Here is a 19,728-nt window from a genome sequence, read left to right as displayed (position 1 = left end):
TCTGATGCTATGGTTTTGCAAAAAATGATATGCAGCTCACCAAAGGATACATGGTATATTCTGATGAGATACTATGGTACTACCACTAATGCCAAAAAAATAGAACTGAAGAAGAAGTTTAACACGATTGATAGGAAAGGACGGTCCATTCAGGACTAAATGACTGAGATAAAGACTATTCTGGATCAGTTATCATCCATTGGGACTAAGTTAGATCATGAGGATTTAGTGGCAATGACCTTGAATGGTCTAGGGCTTGAATACAAGTCCTTAGATACGTCAATTTCAATTAAATATTAAATGCTTGACTTTAATGAATTGGTATCCTTTCTTATCCATGAAGAAGTGAAATTTGGGTTGACTATAAGCTTGACTAGCTCTAAAAATAGAGATGTGTCTTTTTACTCTAATCAAAGAGGCTATGGTCATTTTGGTAGATGTTCTAGCCATAGTAGGGGAACCCAATAGCATGCATCTTAGTATAGGTAGAGTGAGCATGGATTTTATTGTAGAGGTGGTGGATAGCAAGGGGGAGATCTCAATCTAGGGGTAGAGGATCTTGGCATACATAGTCTACACATGAAAATGCTAATAAGGATAAAGATTGCCATTACTATGGTAAGCATGGCCACATTGCAAAAGAGTGCTAGAAAAAGCAAGTTGATCAAAAGGGTAGATAGCAAGGACACTATGCATCTTCCATTCATGTAGAGCATGAGAGTGGTGAGAGACTCTTCACTATGACTTGTGTATGCAACAAAGGCAAGTAGCAAGGAAAGTCTAATGATGTTTGATAAGTAGATTATAATTCCTCAAATCACATGACACCACATGGTGAGTGGTTTGATGAGTTGAAAAAAGATGCTAATGGCTATATATGTACAGGAGATGATTCTTAGCATGACATAGCACACATAGGGATTATTCGCTTGACTATACCTGATGGTAAGAATAATCTATTGCATGATATATTGCATGCTCCATCAATCACCAAGAGTCTTCTATTTATGATTCAATAGAGATGTCTACTTCATATAGAGGAATATGGTAGAGGCTATAGATTGGTTGGTAAAGACTGGAGACATGGTAGGATGTTTACACTGGATGCAAACATACCTAAATTGAATGATGTTATGTTTGCTCATGATGGGGCAAGTATTGGAGACATTAATATGTGGCATAAACAGATTGGACATATAAATATTTAGAAATTGAAAAATATGCAACATAAGGAGCTTGCTAGAGGGATACGAAGCTTTAAGTATGCTGATTTGGAAAGTAGAAACAAGCCAAGTTTCTATTTTCCAGGAATACAAACAATAGCAATAGGCCTTTACAACTTCTTTAGTCACATGTCTGGGGACCTGAGCATAATGCATCACTTGGTGGATCTTGTTACTCTGTGACATTTGTGGAGGAATATAACAAGTACACGTGGATATACATCTTAAAGCATGAAGATGAGGTCTTGGACAACTTTATGGATTTCAAAGCTCAAGTTGAAAAAGAGATAAACTATTATGTCTCATGTTGATCTGATGGTGGTGGAGAGTATGACTCAAAGGATTTTGACAAATACTTAGCAAAGGACGTGATCAAAAAGTAATTGACTTTTAGCTATACTCCATAGCAGAACGAAGTTGCGGATTGAAGAAAGATAGGGTGATTATGGAGGTAGTCATGGCTATGTTGAATGAGAAGGATATTGCTTTGTCTTTTTGGCATGAAGTAGCACTTACAATTGTTAGTGTTATGAATAGAATACCTATTGTATGAATACATGAAAATACACCATAGCTATATGGCTACAAGCCTGACATATGGCATTTGAAAGTATTTGGTAGCATTGCCTATGTTCATGTTCCCAATAACAAATGGAAGAAACTGGACCCTAAAGTAGTGAAGTGTGTTTTCATTGGATACTCATAGTAAAGAAAAGTATATAAGTGCAATGTTACGACTACACGAGAGACATTGCTCAGTTGTGATGTCCTATTTGATGAGTTAGCATCTTGGTATGGTGCTAAGAAGGCTGTAGGATGATGACACTTCATAGGGCAAATATGATGAAAATGGACAATAAGACACTTCTTCTATCAATGGGCCTATTCAAGATGCATCTAGCTAGTAGTAGTATATGTCCTTGGACATATAGGCTACGTAGCCACGGGTCTCCATCCAGTGACATGGATACGTCAGTGAGGGGGAGAGATATATGAAAAGAGAGGGTTTCTAATGTTGTTATAGGTCCCTTGAATTCAAGATATGACTTTAGTGAGAGTCTTGATAGTGAGTTTGGCATACCTACAGTGGTTACACCTAGAGTTAAGCAAAGATATGGACTGCCTCATGAGAGAGCAGAATCTAGTTCACCTTCATTGCGGAGATTGTAGAGAGAAAGGAATCCTATGGACATACTTGCCTATAGTGGATACTCAATTAGACATTATTATGCATACATGACAGAAGTGTTGAAATACAAAGAGCCTACATCTTTTGCAGAAGTAGTGAAGGATGAGAGCTGGTGCAAGGCTATGGATGATGAATATGAGGCTTTGCTGAAAAAAAGAACATGGAATTCAGTTGAGTTTCCTAAGGGAAAAGTGCATATTGGATGCAAGTGGGTCTATAAAGTAAAATGTAAGTCTAATGGCTCACTAGAAGGGCACAAAGCTAGATTGGTACTAAAAGGATATGCCTAGTGGTATGGGATGGATTATGAGGAAACCTTTAGTCCGATTGCTCAAATGGAAACTATATAGATTGTTATAGCATTGGTTGTATCTAAAGGTTGGAATATTTATCAGATGGACATAAAAAATGCATTTTTAAATGGTATATAGGACATATTTTTGGGAGATTAAGGTCTTCTACCATCACTGCTTAAGCATCCTGACGAATGTTCCTATAGGTTTCAATGAAGAAGGTGGGATGGAGACTTTAATTTATCCTCTCAATAGGTTGAGCTTGGATTATCATAATTACAAGTAGAGGTATTGACCATGGCCGGCTGTATAAGCCCTTTATAGACCTATATAATGTATTGGGATAGTCATTAGGGATCCCCAACATAGGATCCGTACAAAATTAGCTGCCTACCTTTGAGTAGGATTTAATAACAATATGAAAGAATATAAAGTTGTAATAATGGGACTAAACATCGCTAAGAGAAGTAGTATTCACCATTTCTTAGGTAAAGAGCATACATGCTCGTTAGATGATATGTTATCCGTATGCCTTTTGCTATATATGTAGGATGTATGGGTTATAATTTAATGCACCTAGTCTAGGGATAAGAGCTCTATTTTCTCTAATGCACTTAGTCTAGGGCTAAGAGTTCTATTGTAACGTGTCCACTAGTATCATCCAGGACACGTCTTAGCAGTCCATTGGAAAGGATGTCTAGAAAGCTCCGTCCGGCACTCCCATGGAATGTTACGGGATATGCGATCTACGTTTTTCCGCTTCTGCCACGTAGCAGAAGTATTCCGACCGTTCCCACTTAGGATCGACCTGGATTAGGTTTTTCTTGATTGGTCATTTCCTAACAGCAACTAGCATTGGACCCAAGCGAACTACTTTACGCAGAAATGTTAGGTCCGAAGGGGATTCATGCTGCACTTGGTTCAAGGAGAATGGGAAACGAGAGGGATGCAAAGCTCAACCTCTTTGCCATAAGGCGTAGTCCCATTCCGTTCCCCTAAAACAATGTAAATCGGGTTAAGACATAACTCTAGGTCAACGCTTTTGTTGTTCGTGTCCTTCGACGATCATCCCGCTGTTCTTCGTGATTTGAGAAAAGTTCCCAGCCAACCGGGACCACCCAACCGTAGGACGAACCCATGGCCCATCCTCCGCACTTTCCTTAGGCTGTTTTAGTTATGCAATTATCTAGCACATTAGTTGGACATGTAACAACCAACTTTATTAATTAACCCGTTAAGAACTGGTTCCTTCACGTAATCTTATCACTTGACATAGAAAAAAAATATCAAACAAGTTCTTTATTTACCAGGTCATCATACTTAACTTTGAAATACAACAGTTCTGCCCGTAGGCTTATCCACAATCCGCCTAAAGGCTATCCAACAAACCACAAGGATCACTTTTCCAAGTTTCCACCCATGAACTAGTATGCGGACCTCGAGATCCAATCTCGAGTCATGTTAGCCTCTTGTGCCAGACCCAGAAGGCGAGGGATTTACGGCCAGAGCCCCCCTGGCACCCAAGCATTCTGCTGCTCCAAGTAGTGCTCAACGGAGAGACCTCTCGCGGTAGGTTCGGTCCACATTCCTAGTGCGGTTAACAACCCCCTTGGTTAGGGTGAGGCAGAGAGTTGGGGGTAACTGAAGCTGCCTCTCACCTTGAGGCCTTCAACTTGAAGTATAGGTACTTATTTATTTTGTAATTCATTGATCAAACAAGTCAAACAATGCTCTAAAATCTCTAGCAAGCACAAATATTTCCATTGATTGATTTTTGTTGTTGGCAAACTGCTAAGGAGGGAACCCTTCCTTTTGAATGCATCCAACACTCGATCCAGGGTGTCTTGCAACTTGGCAAGATTCCTTATATTCTGGGTTAGGGCCTACCCTATGAGCCCAACTTGGTCAAACCTTAAAGTTCATTGAGTACTTCAGTTTCTGGTTTAGTCTCCAATTAATCTTCCTTACCCAAGGAGGATATCAAAGTACACATCCTCTTGCAAGATAACTTTGCATAAGGATCCGCCATCCTCGTTGCGAGAATTTGGCCTTCCTTCTTGTGAACCAATCACAAGACCATATGTCTTCGTACTTGTTGTACAAGTGCCGCATCGTACTATGCGATAATGGAATCACGAATCAATCTATTTCGGGTTTTTTTAAGCTGACGTTGTTAGACCTAGGGTTTCCTAGCTTCATTCTTGTAAGAATCTCAGGGACAAACCCTAGTTCCTTTTTCAATTACAATTTATTGACCCTACATTCAGGGAATGTGGACAAGTATTTAAGGTATAGACGTTTCTTGGAATTTAATTCATTCCCAATGAATATTTCGTAGCATGGGTATTTCTAAGTCTATATTAATTTGGTTAACTTCAGAAGGTAATATCGAGATTACCTCTACATGATTTGTTATCTATGTGTCAATTGATTTTTCAATCCTATACTTTATTGAATTGAGGTTGGATTAAATCCAACTAATCTTCCCTTTTCTTTGCGAACAAACTCATGCTAAATAAACAACCTTTTTTTTGCTAAGTTATGCAGTTAACAGTCATAATTTCATAGAGTTTATGCATCGTAAGAGTCCTTTCATGATTTGCATTTTCCATGCATAAAGCTATTGAAAAAAATTACGCTTATGTTTTATCTATTTTGCATGTTCCATTAAACTAAATTCCTTCGTCATGAACAACTAGGACAAAATATAACCTATCCCTAACAATTCATCTTGCATGATTGAATTACAACGATATAAAATTAAGAAGAAAAACCTAGGTTTGGGGTGAGATATCCACATGGATACCGGGAGATGACCCTCCCGCAGCTACTCCTTGGACTTTCTTAGGAGGCATCATAGTTGTAGTCCTTCAAATGTGGAAGCAGCTTTACACTCCTTTTCAGAATTCCACCGTCGCTCCTTGCACCATTTTCGTCGTAAGTAGTTTTAGAAGGCTCCCTCGAGGCTTTAGAGCGGGAAAGGAAGGTTTTAAAAATAAACACTCAGCACTCTCTTCCCTTTTACGAGTGGGGGAAGAAGAACAAAACTCCAAGGTATTTTGCGAGTTTGAAAGGAAAGGCTAAGGATAAATTCTCTTGGGGGGAAAAGGGCCTTATAGAATTCTAAGGGAGGAACTCCAAGGGGGGGGGAAAGTAGCCTTAAAGGTTATTGGAAAAGGGGGCCTAAGGAGGCCTTAAGAGAAGATATAAGGGGGGTAGTCCGAGGGTTATAATGAAGAAGGTCCCTAAGGGGGAAATAAAAACTGGGGAGATAAGACCTTTAAGGTAAAAAACCCTTTTATGGGGGAAAATCTCCAATCCCATAGGAAGGGGCCCTAAGGGGATTTTTCTTAAAAGACATAAGGGGGGGGGGGGGGGTTCCAAGGGAAAAGGGCTTAAGGGAATTTATAAAATGGGGGGGCGGGTTCCAAAATGGCACAAGGGAAGGGGGCCAAGGGTTTAAACTCGGAGGGGAGCCCAAGGGAAAGGGGGCTTAAGGATTACACATGGGGGGTTGAGGGTGGTTTTTTAAACACAAGTAAAAAGGGGCTTATAGGTTAAACATGGGCGGGGTAAGGTGGATTTGAACCAGGGGAAAGGGGCTAAGAAGTGTAAAACACGAGGGGGGTGGTGTGGGGGTAATAAAGACAGGGGGAAAGGGGCTTACGAAGCTCCTTTTTAGAAGCTTCTAGGTGCTTCTACGTGTTCTAAGGGAGGAGAGTACAGACGACGGTTGGCCTCAATGCTGGCGTAGATCCTCAGCAGCAGGCGACTCCATGGTGGCGGCCCTTTCACTTCCTCACGTAATCCCCATCCTCCGTCTCTCGTACGTCACAGCAACAGCAAGCGCAGCCTTATCGTTTCTTCCTCTCGATTTCAGCCTCCTCCTTCCCTCTGACAGCTTCCCGCATATCTTCCTCTCTCGCTCCCCCATTGTCCTTTAGAGGGGGAGGTATTTATGGGAAGGGGGGGTAGGGCCTCCCTCTCCCACATGGAGCTTGGATGTAGTCCCTCCCCTCAGCCTCTACATTCTCCATTTAGCACCATCCTCTTCCCTCAGCCACGCTTCAGCTGGGGGAAAGAGGATTATTTTTTTTTTTGCATTAAATCCAATATTATTCCCTTAACCTCCTCCCAAGAGAAGGTTCTCATGAAAATATGCAGTTTCATTAAGCCATGTCTCGTTTGGGCACAGTGGAGAGTGTATTAGTAAAGATCAAACCGTCCCTAACTACAATGCAACATTGTCATTTTCCCGAGACTTCACACGGCCTCATAATATTTTTAACAGAAATATTACATCTATTTTCTCCTTGGAATAGAGTATCTTGTTGCACATCCAATACCACTCCAAGGAGGGATGTGATATAAGCTATCTTGATTTATCATTTTAGGCTAAGAGGGATCATTGTTTTGGATATAGATATTCTATTTTGTTAAACCAAGTGACCCACTTCTTTTGTGGTGAAATGATTTACTTCATTAGGCCAAGAGGGTCATGTATCTAATTGATGCATATGCATTTAATGTTTTTTTTTAGTGCTGCACTAGAAAAGTTTAAAAAAGCACTTGGAGGGAGCCAATTGTTGTATGGATGCTTATTATGGCTACCCTAGGTGATGCCTTTCCTTTCTAAGTTGCTTTTTCTAAATCAGAATTTGTATATGTACTTGAGGATATTTCTTTCTTTGTTCTGGGAATTCCTATTACTTGTGAGGTAGCTAAAGAAGCTTGCTAGATTTTTTTAAAAAATATAAATATGTTTGAAAACATTACAATACAAAGCTGTGTAAAAAGGGATTCTAATTTCAAAATATGAAAATTAAAAAAAGTGATAAAAAGAGCAGAGGTTTATCACCTTACAAAGGCTTGGTAGATTCTTGGGGACAAGTTAGACCACCTTATCCTTCTTGGGGGTAGCATCTAGCCAAAAGAAAATAAGGATAGTTGGAGCAAAAGTAAAGGTGAGTGAAAAAAAAAGGATCTAGTGTCATCTTAGGAGAGCTTAATAGGTTCTTGGGTATCGAGACTAGACATGAGACAAATGCTATATTCTCCTTGGATCGCAATACGCTCAGCTCCCTCCTTTTTACACATCTGAGTATCAAATACTGAAGAATAGAAAATATAAACAAATAAAAAATATATGACTTAAGTGAACCAAGCTATAAGATTCCTCTCCCAGTAGGAGTTCTTGGTCACTTGTCCTAGGTTAGGTTTGTGAGGTCATACTACCACTTAGAATGACTTCTTTTATAGATCATTTAGACAGTTTGTGTTGGAGAAATTAGTTAGCAACTAGCTCTTGACCTCTTTGTTAGATTGTGCTTAGCCTATGTATTGTAGAGTTCATGCCTTGATTTTGTCATGGGTAGGGTGTGTGCTGTGTTTTGTGCTATATCGTCTATTTTATATGAAGTAGCTTGATGCTCTTTATGTTTCCTTTGTATGCAGATCCATTCGTACATTGAATGGGCTGAGTCGCCCTATCCCGTGGTTACCAATAAGATCAAGATTTTAAGCCAAATAAAGGAAAAAAAGTGTGCCAAAATTTTTCATTTTAAAATGGAAATGAAAGCCCACTAAAAGCAATAGAGGCAGGTCATCGGTCCCAAATTTTTATAAATTTTTTCAAGTAGTGGGATCGACAATGTCCAATACTAGGCAATGGAGTCCTTGATGGGTGGGTAGAAGTTTTTAGATTGTAACTTGGATACTAGATACATGAGGTGCTAGTGAGGGGGGTGGGATTTTTCATCGAGATTAAAAAAACATGAAGGAGGAGGGGGCACCATGGTAACGTGATGAAGAGAAGGGGGTGAGAGAGGCTATGGAGCTTAGAAACAGTAATACTAACTAATCACACCATGATTCTTCTCCAATTGTTTGCTGTCCATTGTCACCTTTGGCTTTGTAAACAATAGCCTAAAGAGAAATTTCCATTTTTAGTCTTTCTCTCTCCTCCCATTGTCTTCTCTTGTGGGCTATTCTTGTGGAAATAATCAAGAGAGGATCAAGATGAGATATGGCTATCTAGCTTGAACAAGATAAAGACGAGATGATGCTAGTGCTAAGATGTAAGGATCAACGCTAAATAGAGACCAAATTTAAACCAATTTACTTACTATATATGCAACTAAGAAAATATTAAAGATAGAAAATCCCAATAAGTCTCGTTGTTCATGTTTATTTAGTTCTTTTTTATGTTTGATAATGGCAATGATGTGCATATGGTATAAAATTTGATACGAGCATAGTATGTGATGTGTTTGAGTACTCTCATAAAGAAAATGTAGAATCAAATATCACGTTAATTGGAATTTAATTATCCAAAATACATAAAATAAAGTAGTTTTGATAATAATTTAAAAATACTAGAAAGCAATGCTATATATTGATAAAATAGTGCACACTAATCCTCGTGGTTGGTCTTTACTACTATGTGATCAAAAATTGCAAAATAATGAGTATTTGTAGTAAAAATCACTAATAATTTTTATTTTTATTTAAAAGTAGAATATGTCCAGATGTATGGTGGACTATAAGGCATGGGATTTAGCATCAACTACACTCATTTGCATATTAAAGTGCCTATTTATGGGGTATTCTTTATTTAAAAAATGGCATAGAACATAAAGAATAATACATATAATGTATCAATGTGCAATAGTATGAAATGAGAAGTTTTCTTTCATGAAAAAATAAATGATTGTCCATTGAAGTGTAAAAATTAGGTTTTGCTGAATATCAAAAGAAGTAAAAGTGCACATTAGTCGGATTCCATCTCCTCAATGCTGCATTATGTTGAGAAAAAGAACAAAAAGAATGTGTTCATACATCACATGGCTAGTTTTTAGTCAAAAATATTTGAGCATGCTAGGCAATGACACACCCAAAATGCATGAAGTATAGTATCAAAGAAAATTTATTGGATGCATAGCACACGTTTGCTAGATTATTAAGCTATGCTTAGCAAAACAGATTCTTGTTTTGTAGGATAGAGCAGCTATCTTTGGAAAAACTTGTGTGAGGAAATAATAAATCTCTTGGATTGGAAAAAAAACGAGCAGACTATATTTGGTTGTTCTTTATGTGTAAGAAAGATCATCCTAGGATCAATCCCTAGGGTAGCATAGGAGAGCTATAGGGGCCACAACATTTAGTGGGGGGGTGCCCTTTGTGTGAGTAAATCAAGGTGAAGTAGTCACTTATGTATAGGAAGCTCCATGTGCTTGGAGTCATGATAGAAAAAATTTGAATTACAGTTTAAAACTTATATCTATCAACAATGCATTAGTCAAATAAACCATTTCGTATCATCAAGAGGCTCCTAGCCACAAGGCCATGAGACTTGTTTGCTATGTAGGAGCCCATGGAGCAAGTTTTTGGCCCATTTTTTGGTCTAAAAATATAGAAACTAGAACCTCAGTCCTTCCTCTTCATGAGCATGATAGCAGCCTCTATAATGCAATAAGATCCTTCAATGATTACAGGTGCTCTCCCCTAAAGTACATTTTGCATGCAAAAATACATGTTTGCTTTCTTTTCTTCACTCCTTCAAATCAATGCCCCCAAGTATTTTCTTTTCTTTTTCTCTCTCCTCTTTTGTCTTCTATGCAGTATATACACGAAAAGCATACTCATCTTCTCTCTTTTCCTTGAGTAATCTAGTTCACAATATCGTTACGACTAATATACCTTGAGAGTAAGATGATGAAATAGGTTTTCCATGTGTGAATTTCCTCTTGTGAAATATTAGCATATCCCCATCAATGTAAAGGTATTGAAAAAGTTCAAGTAGGAAATTTTTTTATATATTTTCCTAGCTCTTTCTTTGGCTCTTCATCTAAGTAGAAGCACCCCAAAGATCATTGAAAGATCCCCATCACCTGATCTTAATCATCTAACATATGGATCATAAAGCAAGCATTGAGATTCTATACAAGCTCTCATAATAGACAAACCAAAACATGTGGATAATGGCATAGTGGCTCACTTTATTTCCACTCAATGACTGTTATATATCCATCCTCCAAGGTTTTTTGAGAGTGGATGAATAAAATCATGACAGCATATGCACTCGAGGGATTCACTATATGTATATCATCTACATCACATGTGTTGAATGCCTATTTATAAATATCCTTATTTTTAAATATTCAATGAATAAAATATAACCCTTTTCTATTCAATCTCTAATAATCTCTTTATATTACATCCTTTTGTATGTAAATAAAAAATAAAAGTAGTATTTTAAAAATATCTTATTTTAAACCCACATGATACGTGACACATATATTCATAAGTGACCTCCCCAAGCATATGCATGTTCGAATAAAAAAAGTTGAAAATTATAAATTGTGCATCAAAATGTTTAAAAAAATAAGAAAATGCATAATGTTATAGGAGTAGGACATTATATTAGCTAAACATCTAAAAAATAGAAGTGATGGATCTTACAACTTGAGGAGTTAGCCTATTTAAAGAGACTCCATGATTTTTGTATGTATGGAGCTATGTAGTTTAAGACCTTGAATGCATATGATATAGAGGGCATACATATAGTGAATTACCTAAGTTATACTCTTAGCTTGACCTTGGATCTTCCTACCATCTAATTTCAAATAAAACTTAGCAGGTGGATTTTGCATTAATATTGTGATTTTCTAATGTATTGAAGTGAGGGTTTGTAATGAAGGGGAAGAAGACTACAAAGAAGAGAGAGAAAGATTAGTAAAAGAGAGATAAAGAGATGAAGAGAGAGAAAGAGAGAAGAGAAGCCATGGAAGTTTGAAGGAAGGTGAAGAGTTAGTTCTTATGATTCCTAGATACTCTAAACTAAGTCTATTATACCTTTTATACTTTCATATATGTGATTTCATATTTATTCGTGGTTCCTATGTTATCTCACTCTTTAAATTCCATCTCAATGCCAAAGGTTTTTACCCTAAAAAACAAAAAGCAAACAAGGTGGGCTCGCTATAATGACTAAGAAGTGGGGCTGCAAAGTACACTCTAATCAACATTATAATGAGAGAATATGTTGGATGAGGAATTTATATCCAAGAAGAATTGGGATATAGAGATATATATATATGATATACATAAATTACGCATGGGAACATGGAAGGCAAGCCACCAATTCATCATAAATAAGGTCTTTAAGACTAGGGACAACATGTTGTCCACCATGCACTTGTTGGAATACACTTGCCATAAATTTTGATATGCTGCTCCAAATGCAGTATGCTAGATGTTAGAATAAAGCTTATGAGAAGAACTTTTAGTCTAAATAATGAAGATCTTGAGTATAATTAATGTAAGTACAAAGATTTTCTAAAACAAAGAATTGCATACATGCAGTCTTGGGTCAATGTAGGGCATGTGGAGTTAGTCTTCATTCCATTGAGCCTCTCTTAAGTGAAGAAACTCCTCTAAAATAGTGGTTGGTCTCCAAGGGGCTTTTTCAAGTCATAGCCCATGCCATTTGATTAGGTATTCCTAGATGGTGCAAAATTTCAAATAGTTTCCTCACTTCCCAATGATTGCCTCATGGATATAGTGAATGATACCTTCTTCATCAATGGGGGGTTAACTCCCCAAAAAAATCCAAAGGGCTTTAGCTAGCTTTGACATGAAATGCATTATGAATCTTAGTGGAGGAGGGGAATTCTAAGCAATAAGACAAGTCACTAATTCTCTTGATGATCTAATAAGGGCCATAGAATCTACGAGCTAGCTTGTTACTAATTCTATCCTTGAGAGTAGAGTAATGGGACTTTGGTATTTTCAATAGCACCAAATTTCCCTCTTGGAGTTCCATGTATGTTCTCATCTCATCAACATAATGCTTCATATGAACTTTGCTTTCTAAAGACTTAGTTTATATTGCTGAAGCAGGCCATGCATGCACTCTAACTTCTCTTTGCTCTAAGGATTTATCTTGTAATTGAATAATATTGTAGGGAGGGGAATCGTATACCCATAGAGTACCTCCAAAGGTAAAATCTCAATGCTAGAGTGGGTGAAGTTGTTATATAAAAACATAGCCAAGTGGAGCCACAGGTAACCATGTCCTCTTGCTTCTTGTGATACCTACTCTCTATTGGTGACTTTGTCCTTTAAGAGGAGGTCATGGGGGTCCTTGACTACTCCCCCAACCTTGCCTTGACCTTGCCCAGCCCTTTCAAAGGCCCCAAATTAGTTTGGGCTAGCTTGAAGATGTGCAAAAAAAAAAAAAAAACTTCATCCCTCCCTTGCTACTCATTGGCAGCTTGAAAACACTTCATTTGGCACTTTTGGGAACACCCCCCTAATGCTCGACATTAGTGGTTATCACTGGCATTGATTTGTGGAGTAATTTACCTCAGTCCAAGATTGGTTTTCATAGTCCATAGGAAACTACAAACAATGCTACAGTAGCACTTTATTTTTATGCTTCGTTGGCATTGACATTGGTTACTCAAGGTTTTGAATGCTCCATGATTGCTAGGGTCTTGAATGCTCCATGATTGCTAGGGGAATGCTTGCCTATGATATGAGATGCTTTTGGGGATGAATTTTCTCAGCCATTCACTCTTTTACATAGTAGGCAGCCCAAAACAAGGAATCCCTCTGTCATTACATGTAACGTGTCCACTTGTTCTCTTCAGGACATGTCTTAGTAGTCCATCGGAAAGGAGATCTAGAAAGCTCCGCCCGGCACTCCCATGGAATATTACAGGGTTTACGATCCAAGACTTTCCATGTCTGCCATGTAGCGGAAGTATTCTGGCCGTTCCCACTTAGGACCGACTTGAATCAGGGTTTCCCCTAATAGTTATTTCCTAAACGGAAACTAGCGTCGACCCTGAGCAAAATACTTTATGCAGAAACGCCAAGGCCAAAGTGTATTCATGCTGCACTTGGTTCAAGGAGAATGGGAAATGAGAGGGATGAAAGGCTCCACCTCTCTGCCATAAGGCATAGTCCCATTCTGTTCCCCTAAAACAATATAAATTCAGGATTATTATCATCTAGACTCTAGGTCAGTGCGCTTGCTATTCATTTCCTTTAAACGATCCCTTGCTGTCTGTTATGATTGAGAAAAGTTCCCGGCCAACTGGGACCACCCATCCGTAGGACGGACCCATGGCCACATCCACCGCACTTTCCTCAAGTTTTTTTAGTTCTCTAATTACCTACCACATTTTAGTTGGACATGTAACAAGCAGCTTCCTTAATAAGCCCATTAGGCATTGGTTCCTTCGCGTAATCTTAGCACTTGACATAGAAAAACTGTGTCAAACAAGTTCCTTTTCAACAGGTTATCATACTTATCTTTGGAATACATTTATAAAGTCTAGCCCGTAGGCTTATCCATAATCTGCCCGAAGGCAATCCAGCAATCCACATGGATTACTAATCCAAGATTCCACCCGTAGACTAGTATGCGGGCCTCGAGATCCAATCCCGAGTCATGTTGGCCTCTTGTAGAGGGCCCAGAAAGCAAGGGATTTATGGCCAGAGCCCCCCTGGCACCCAAGTGTCCTCATACTCCAAGTAGCGCTCAACGGAGAGACCTCCCACGGTGGGTTCAGTCCACCTTCTCGGCACCATTAACAACCCCCTTGGTTAGGGTCAGACAGACAGTTAGGGGTAATTAAGGCTACCTCTCCCTTCAGACCTTCAACCTGAAGCATTAGATATCTTTTCATCCTTTAATTCCTTGAGGGAACAAAGTAAACAGTGCTCTCTAAACTGTTACAAGCACAATCATTTCCAGTAGTCGTTAATTTGGCCAACTGCTAAGGAGTGAATCCTTCTCTCTGAATGCATCAAGCATTCGATCCAAGATCAATTGTGACTTGGCAAGATCCCCAAGGGTTTGTTTGTTAATCCTTGTGTCCTTGGGTTAGGGCCGTACCCTATTAAATCAACTTAACCAATACCTTAAGTTCCATTAACAAAAAATATGTTGCTCCAAATTATTGATTGGTCCTTTGCTTCCAAGCAAATATCTAATCCCCTTATCTTGGTCACTTTTTCCAAGAAAGGTACTATATTAGGACGACTACTCATCCTCTTGCAAGATAAACTTGCGCAAGAATCTACCAATCTTATTTAGAGGAATTGGCCATTCCCTTATGATCAAACCACAAGATCATGCGACTCTGCAACTTGTTGCACAAGTGTCGCATCTAATCCATGAGACTATTTTACCCATCGAACGATGTCTTCTAATCACGGAATCATGATTAGATAGGAAATAGAGTTAGGGTGTCTTCATATCCAATCCGTTCCTGATTGCACTAGGCCGACATTGTTCGGTCCTAGGGTTCCAATTCAAACCGAGTTTCATCTTTTTAGCGAGCGACCCTTAGGGTAGAAACCCTAGATCGTTTCTCGCAAGTATGTCCTATTGTCCCTACATTCCGTGAATGTGGACAGGTCTTTAGGGTATGATTGTTTCAACTTGGCAATAAGTGCAACTAGATCACGTCCTCAACATGCTAAACCCTAGTTAGCACTTGGGATATGTTGCATCGATTTAACCATTCATAAGCGAGTCCTTTGTGGTTCAGGTGTTTAGGGTAAAACAATATACTTGTCTATTTACGAAGATATTGTCATGATCAAAGAGAAGAAAAACTAGTTGCATTACGATACCATACATGATTCATTGCCTACGTATGATTAGATTTACAACCCTTAACTTTTCTGGTTAAGATCAACGTGTATGTTAAGTTACGACAAAATTTCCATTGATGCATTCATGATTCATGCTGCTAAGCTTTTAGGGTTTATGTTAAAACGAGCCATGCAGCCTTTTCCTAATTTCATTTTTGAATGAATTATTGGTACGCTGAATGAGCATTACACAACCTTTCGTAACTACTTACGTAATTGATTGAGATTTATTCCAACTGACTAGAGTTTAATCTACTTCATGCAGCCCTAGAATCATTTCCATGCCTTGCAAATTCCTATGGTTGTTAGCAATCTTCTTTAATGAATCCTTGCAAAGAAAGAGATGTCTAATAATGCAACATGCGATTTTATCTTTCCATGTATAATCCAAGTGTACAACAATAATTTCGACTTTGTAAAGATGATCATTAGTTGATCTAAATTCGTTACTTTGCAATGCATAAAAACAACTTGCTAAGAATGCATAGACATCTTATGTCCTTCTTTCATTCGTTTCTTTGAAAAATACAAATGACCGATTCTTCGATTGTGAGTTATTTCCTTTAAAATAGCCAAAATTGCATCCTAATTCCATAAATTATCCATGCACAATTGCAATATTTCGATGTAAACCAAAATTAGGAAGAAAACCTGGACTTGTGGATTCGGTGAAATGTCGACATGAATGTTAGGAGATGATCCTCCTGCAGTTGCGCCTTGTGCCTTTTTAGGGGCCATCGAGAATTTGACCTTCTTGCCTTGGCCGCAGACTTATGATCTTGGCCAGTCTCCCTCGTACGCGAAACTCCCTTTGAGATTCGGCTTCCTTGACCGATTGCACCGTCTTTCGGAATCGGGCTTTAGAAGGCCTTAGGGTTCGGAGCTTGGGCCTTCCTTGTTTTAAAATCTGGGGGGTTTTAAGGAAACTATGGGGAAAATAGAGTGGGAAGTGCTATGTAGCTCCCTCTCCTTCAAATCCTTGGAAAGGCGTATTAGGGAACTAGTGAGAAGACCTTATAGGCTTCCACTACCAAGATTAAGAGGGGAAAGAAATTTGGGCTTTCGGAGGGTTCAAAAGGGAAGGGCCTTTTAATTGGTTAGAAAAATAGGCTTGTGGGAGTGGCAATAGGAAGGATGGTTTTGAATCTGGCAGTTAGAGTGAACTTAAGGAGAACCAACAGAAAAGAGGGTTTAAAACCTACTAATATGGCTTGTGTGGGAATGCAAAGGGAGGCTTTAAAAGGAAACGGGGTTAAAAGCCTCGTGGAAATGCTATGAAAAGGGGCTTAAAACCCCGGCTAGTGTGAGCTTTATGGGGGATGCAAGGGGGGAAGGCTTAATTCCCGAGAATGTAAGGAAAAAGGGGTTTTGAAGAAACTCGGGGTAAATGGCCCAAAAAGGGACTTGTATGGGAAATTCCACGAGAAGGGGTGCTTGGAGAGCCCCCCCTTAGAAGCTTCCAAGAAGCTTCTTGGAAGCTTCTGAATTGCTATACGTGGCATGGGGAGGACGACGAATTGCTAACGGCACTCAATGTCTGGATGGCGATGGCAGTAGGGACCTCAGTTTGTAAGTGGTGGCTCCTCTCAAGACAATGGCAGTGTAGTGTACTTCTGGCCTCTCTTCTGTCAGGCTCACGACCCCCTCAGCTCCCCTCCTCACATGATCGCAGCAGCCTGTCGTAGTTGTACTTCATGACTCCCTCCTCACACATGATTTTCTCAGCTTCCCTCCCCCTTCACCCCTTAGAGGGGGTCTTTATAGGAAGAGGGGGGGTAAGGCCTCCCTCCCACGTGGTGGCCCGCATGCAGTCTCTTCTTCCACCTCATGACTTCCCATTATAGCCCCATCCTCTTCCCTCAATCACGCTTCACCTAGGGGGAAGAGGATTAAAAAAAATTTGCAATAAATATTACATTATCCTCTTGACCTCCTCCAAAGAGGAGATTCATACGTAGATATGCGGGTATCTTAGTCCTTTGTCTCGTTTGGCCAATGGAGGGTCATGTTCTGTACAACATAAAGATCGCACCGTCCCTATCTTCAATGTCAGGAGTGTCATTGCATGAGACTCACGCGGCTCATAATATTTTTCAGCAAAAATATTACATTACATTTTATGCTTATGCAACATGGTCATTTGATGCTCGATTATGCTCAATTGGTGCCTATACATATGGGGAAGTATGCCTATGATTTTGAGCTTGGATTGAGCCACTGTTTGGTTAGTTTCCAAAATTTCTTTGCTACTAGAATATTCAAGGCTGAAGTTATTTTGCTTATGTTTGGATATGCTTGTTGGATTTGGGCTAGGTCTTGGATGTATACATTGATGTAGTGACTCTTGGGGATCGACATAGCGCTTGGATTTTCTCCCGAATCATTGGTTGAGCTTGAGCTCTCTTTGCATAAAATTTGGATCTTCATCTTTGATGTACTTATGGCATGTACTTTGCTTATGTCTGACCGATCTTGACATGCTTGGCCTATGCAATTACTGCATGCCCGTTACATTGTTTGGAGTTGGATGATCCTAAGCCTTGCTTTGGCTTGACATTTGATTGCCCAGAGCTTACTTTGAATGTTTTTCACCTTTCTAGAGTTACAGTTTGGATGAACTTGATGTCTATGGATGTTATGTATGGATGCTATACAGGCTATATGCTCATGAGGTCTTATTGATACTTGATCTTGGATCTTCCGGCACTAGTGCTATCATATGCCCTTGTTGAGCTTCTTTGCTTGATATTTACGGCTTTTTTGCCAGTGGGAGCATCTTGATATGCTTGACAGACATTAAGCAGGATGTTTATGCTTCTTGAGCATTCAGATACTTGAGATTGGGATCTTCACTTGGATGTTGCATGGTTGATATGCCGTGGTCCTCACAAATGTACTTGGGCTGATTTGGGCTTTGCACTCCCTTAGCATACACCTCTTTGTGTCAGGTCTTGCCAGTGTTGTATACACTTTTTCCTATTACACATGGGGTGTGCTAGCTTATTGATAGATTCATTTGACATGCTTCGGTGTTTGCTTGATGTCCGTATGACTATCACATGCTAATTTATATCCACTCGATGCTGGTTATGCTTTGACAATCAATGCTTGACTTAGTGCATTCATTTTGCCTACAGTTTGCTCTCATTACACCTGGTTGTAATTTATTAAAGCAAGTAATTATGCATGGACTGATGTAGAATTTACATGCTAAATCATCTTGATTTTATGTACTTTTGATAAAACTTGTTGGGCAGCATCATTAGCTATCAATTTGTGGTCATTTTTCCTTGGTTTTTGTGGTATTTTTGTTGTTTACAATAGAAAACAACAAACACTTTTGAACTATCTACACCATTTTGGCTTGCAGTATGACATCTTCTTTCATTGACAATGCTATCTTCAATATCACTAACCTTGATGGTACGAATTATGCCTATCGAAAGAGCCAAGTTTGGCAAGTATTGGTATAGAAATCTCATATCAAGCCATTAAGGATGCATGGTGAGAAGCTTGAAACTATGACTCATAATGAATGGGATGAGCTTGATGAGTTATGCAAGTCCACCCTCATCTTGTCTCTTACTGAACAAGTACATTACAATGTGGTTCACGAAGCACAGAGTGCTTGGGAGCTTTGGGATAAAATTAAGAACCTCTATGATAAGAAAAGTCCAGCAAGTCAAATGTATTGGCTGAAGCACCTTATGGACCTATGCACGAAGAAGAATATGACAATGTCTACTCATTTGAGCCATTTCCATGCTATTCTCAAGAACTTGACTTCACAAAGTGTTACCTTTAATGATGAGGTTACTCCATTTTTTTTCTTGGGACTCTGAGTGAGTCATGGGATGTATTCCGCACTACCTTATGTACTTCTGCTAGTATTTTGAACTTGCCTGATGTAGAGAGTGATGTCACATGCTTTAACTATTAGAGATAGAGATGGTAATGGCAAGAATGATCATGGGAATGGCTGTGGTAGAGACTCGCAGAAGTCTAGGTCTAAGTTGTCTGGTAAGTTGCACAGCAAGTCTCATGAGAGAAATGCTAATGTGAAATGTCATCTCTGCGGCACAAGAAGGGTCATATATACCCTATATAAGTTTGCCCAGTAGCTATATATAGTCTGTCTATATATATCACCCCAGGTCCCCTCTATATATTCCTATCATGTGTGCTCAGTTGACACACTTCTGGGATTCCACTTTCGGTGTCTTATATCTCTCTTCTCTCCTCTCTTCCTTTCGTCTCTCTCATCTTCCTCACAGTTTCCAACATGCCCATAGTGTCATGACTTGTGCAATGAGAAGCACAAACATACGGGGAAAGATAAAGTACATGAAAAGTC

This window comes from Lygodium microphyllum, chromosome 22 (genome assembly GCF_053477565.2).
Source record: "Lygodium microphyllum isolate KBCC chromosome 22, Lygodium_microphyllum_v1.1.10, whole genome shotgun sequence".
NCBI classification, from domain to species: Eukaryota; Viridiplantae; Streptophyta; class Polypodiopsida; order Schizaeales; family Lygodiaceae; genus Lygodium; species Lygodium microphyllum.
Note: the sequence above shows the minus strand (reverse complement) of the source record.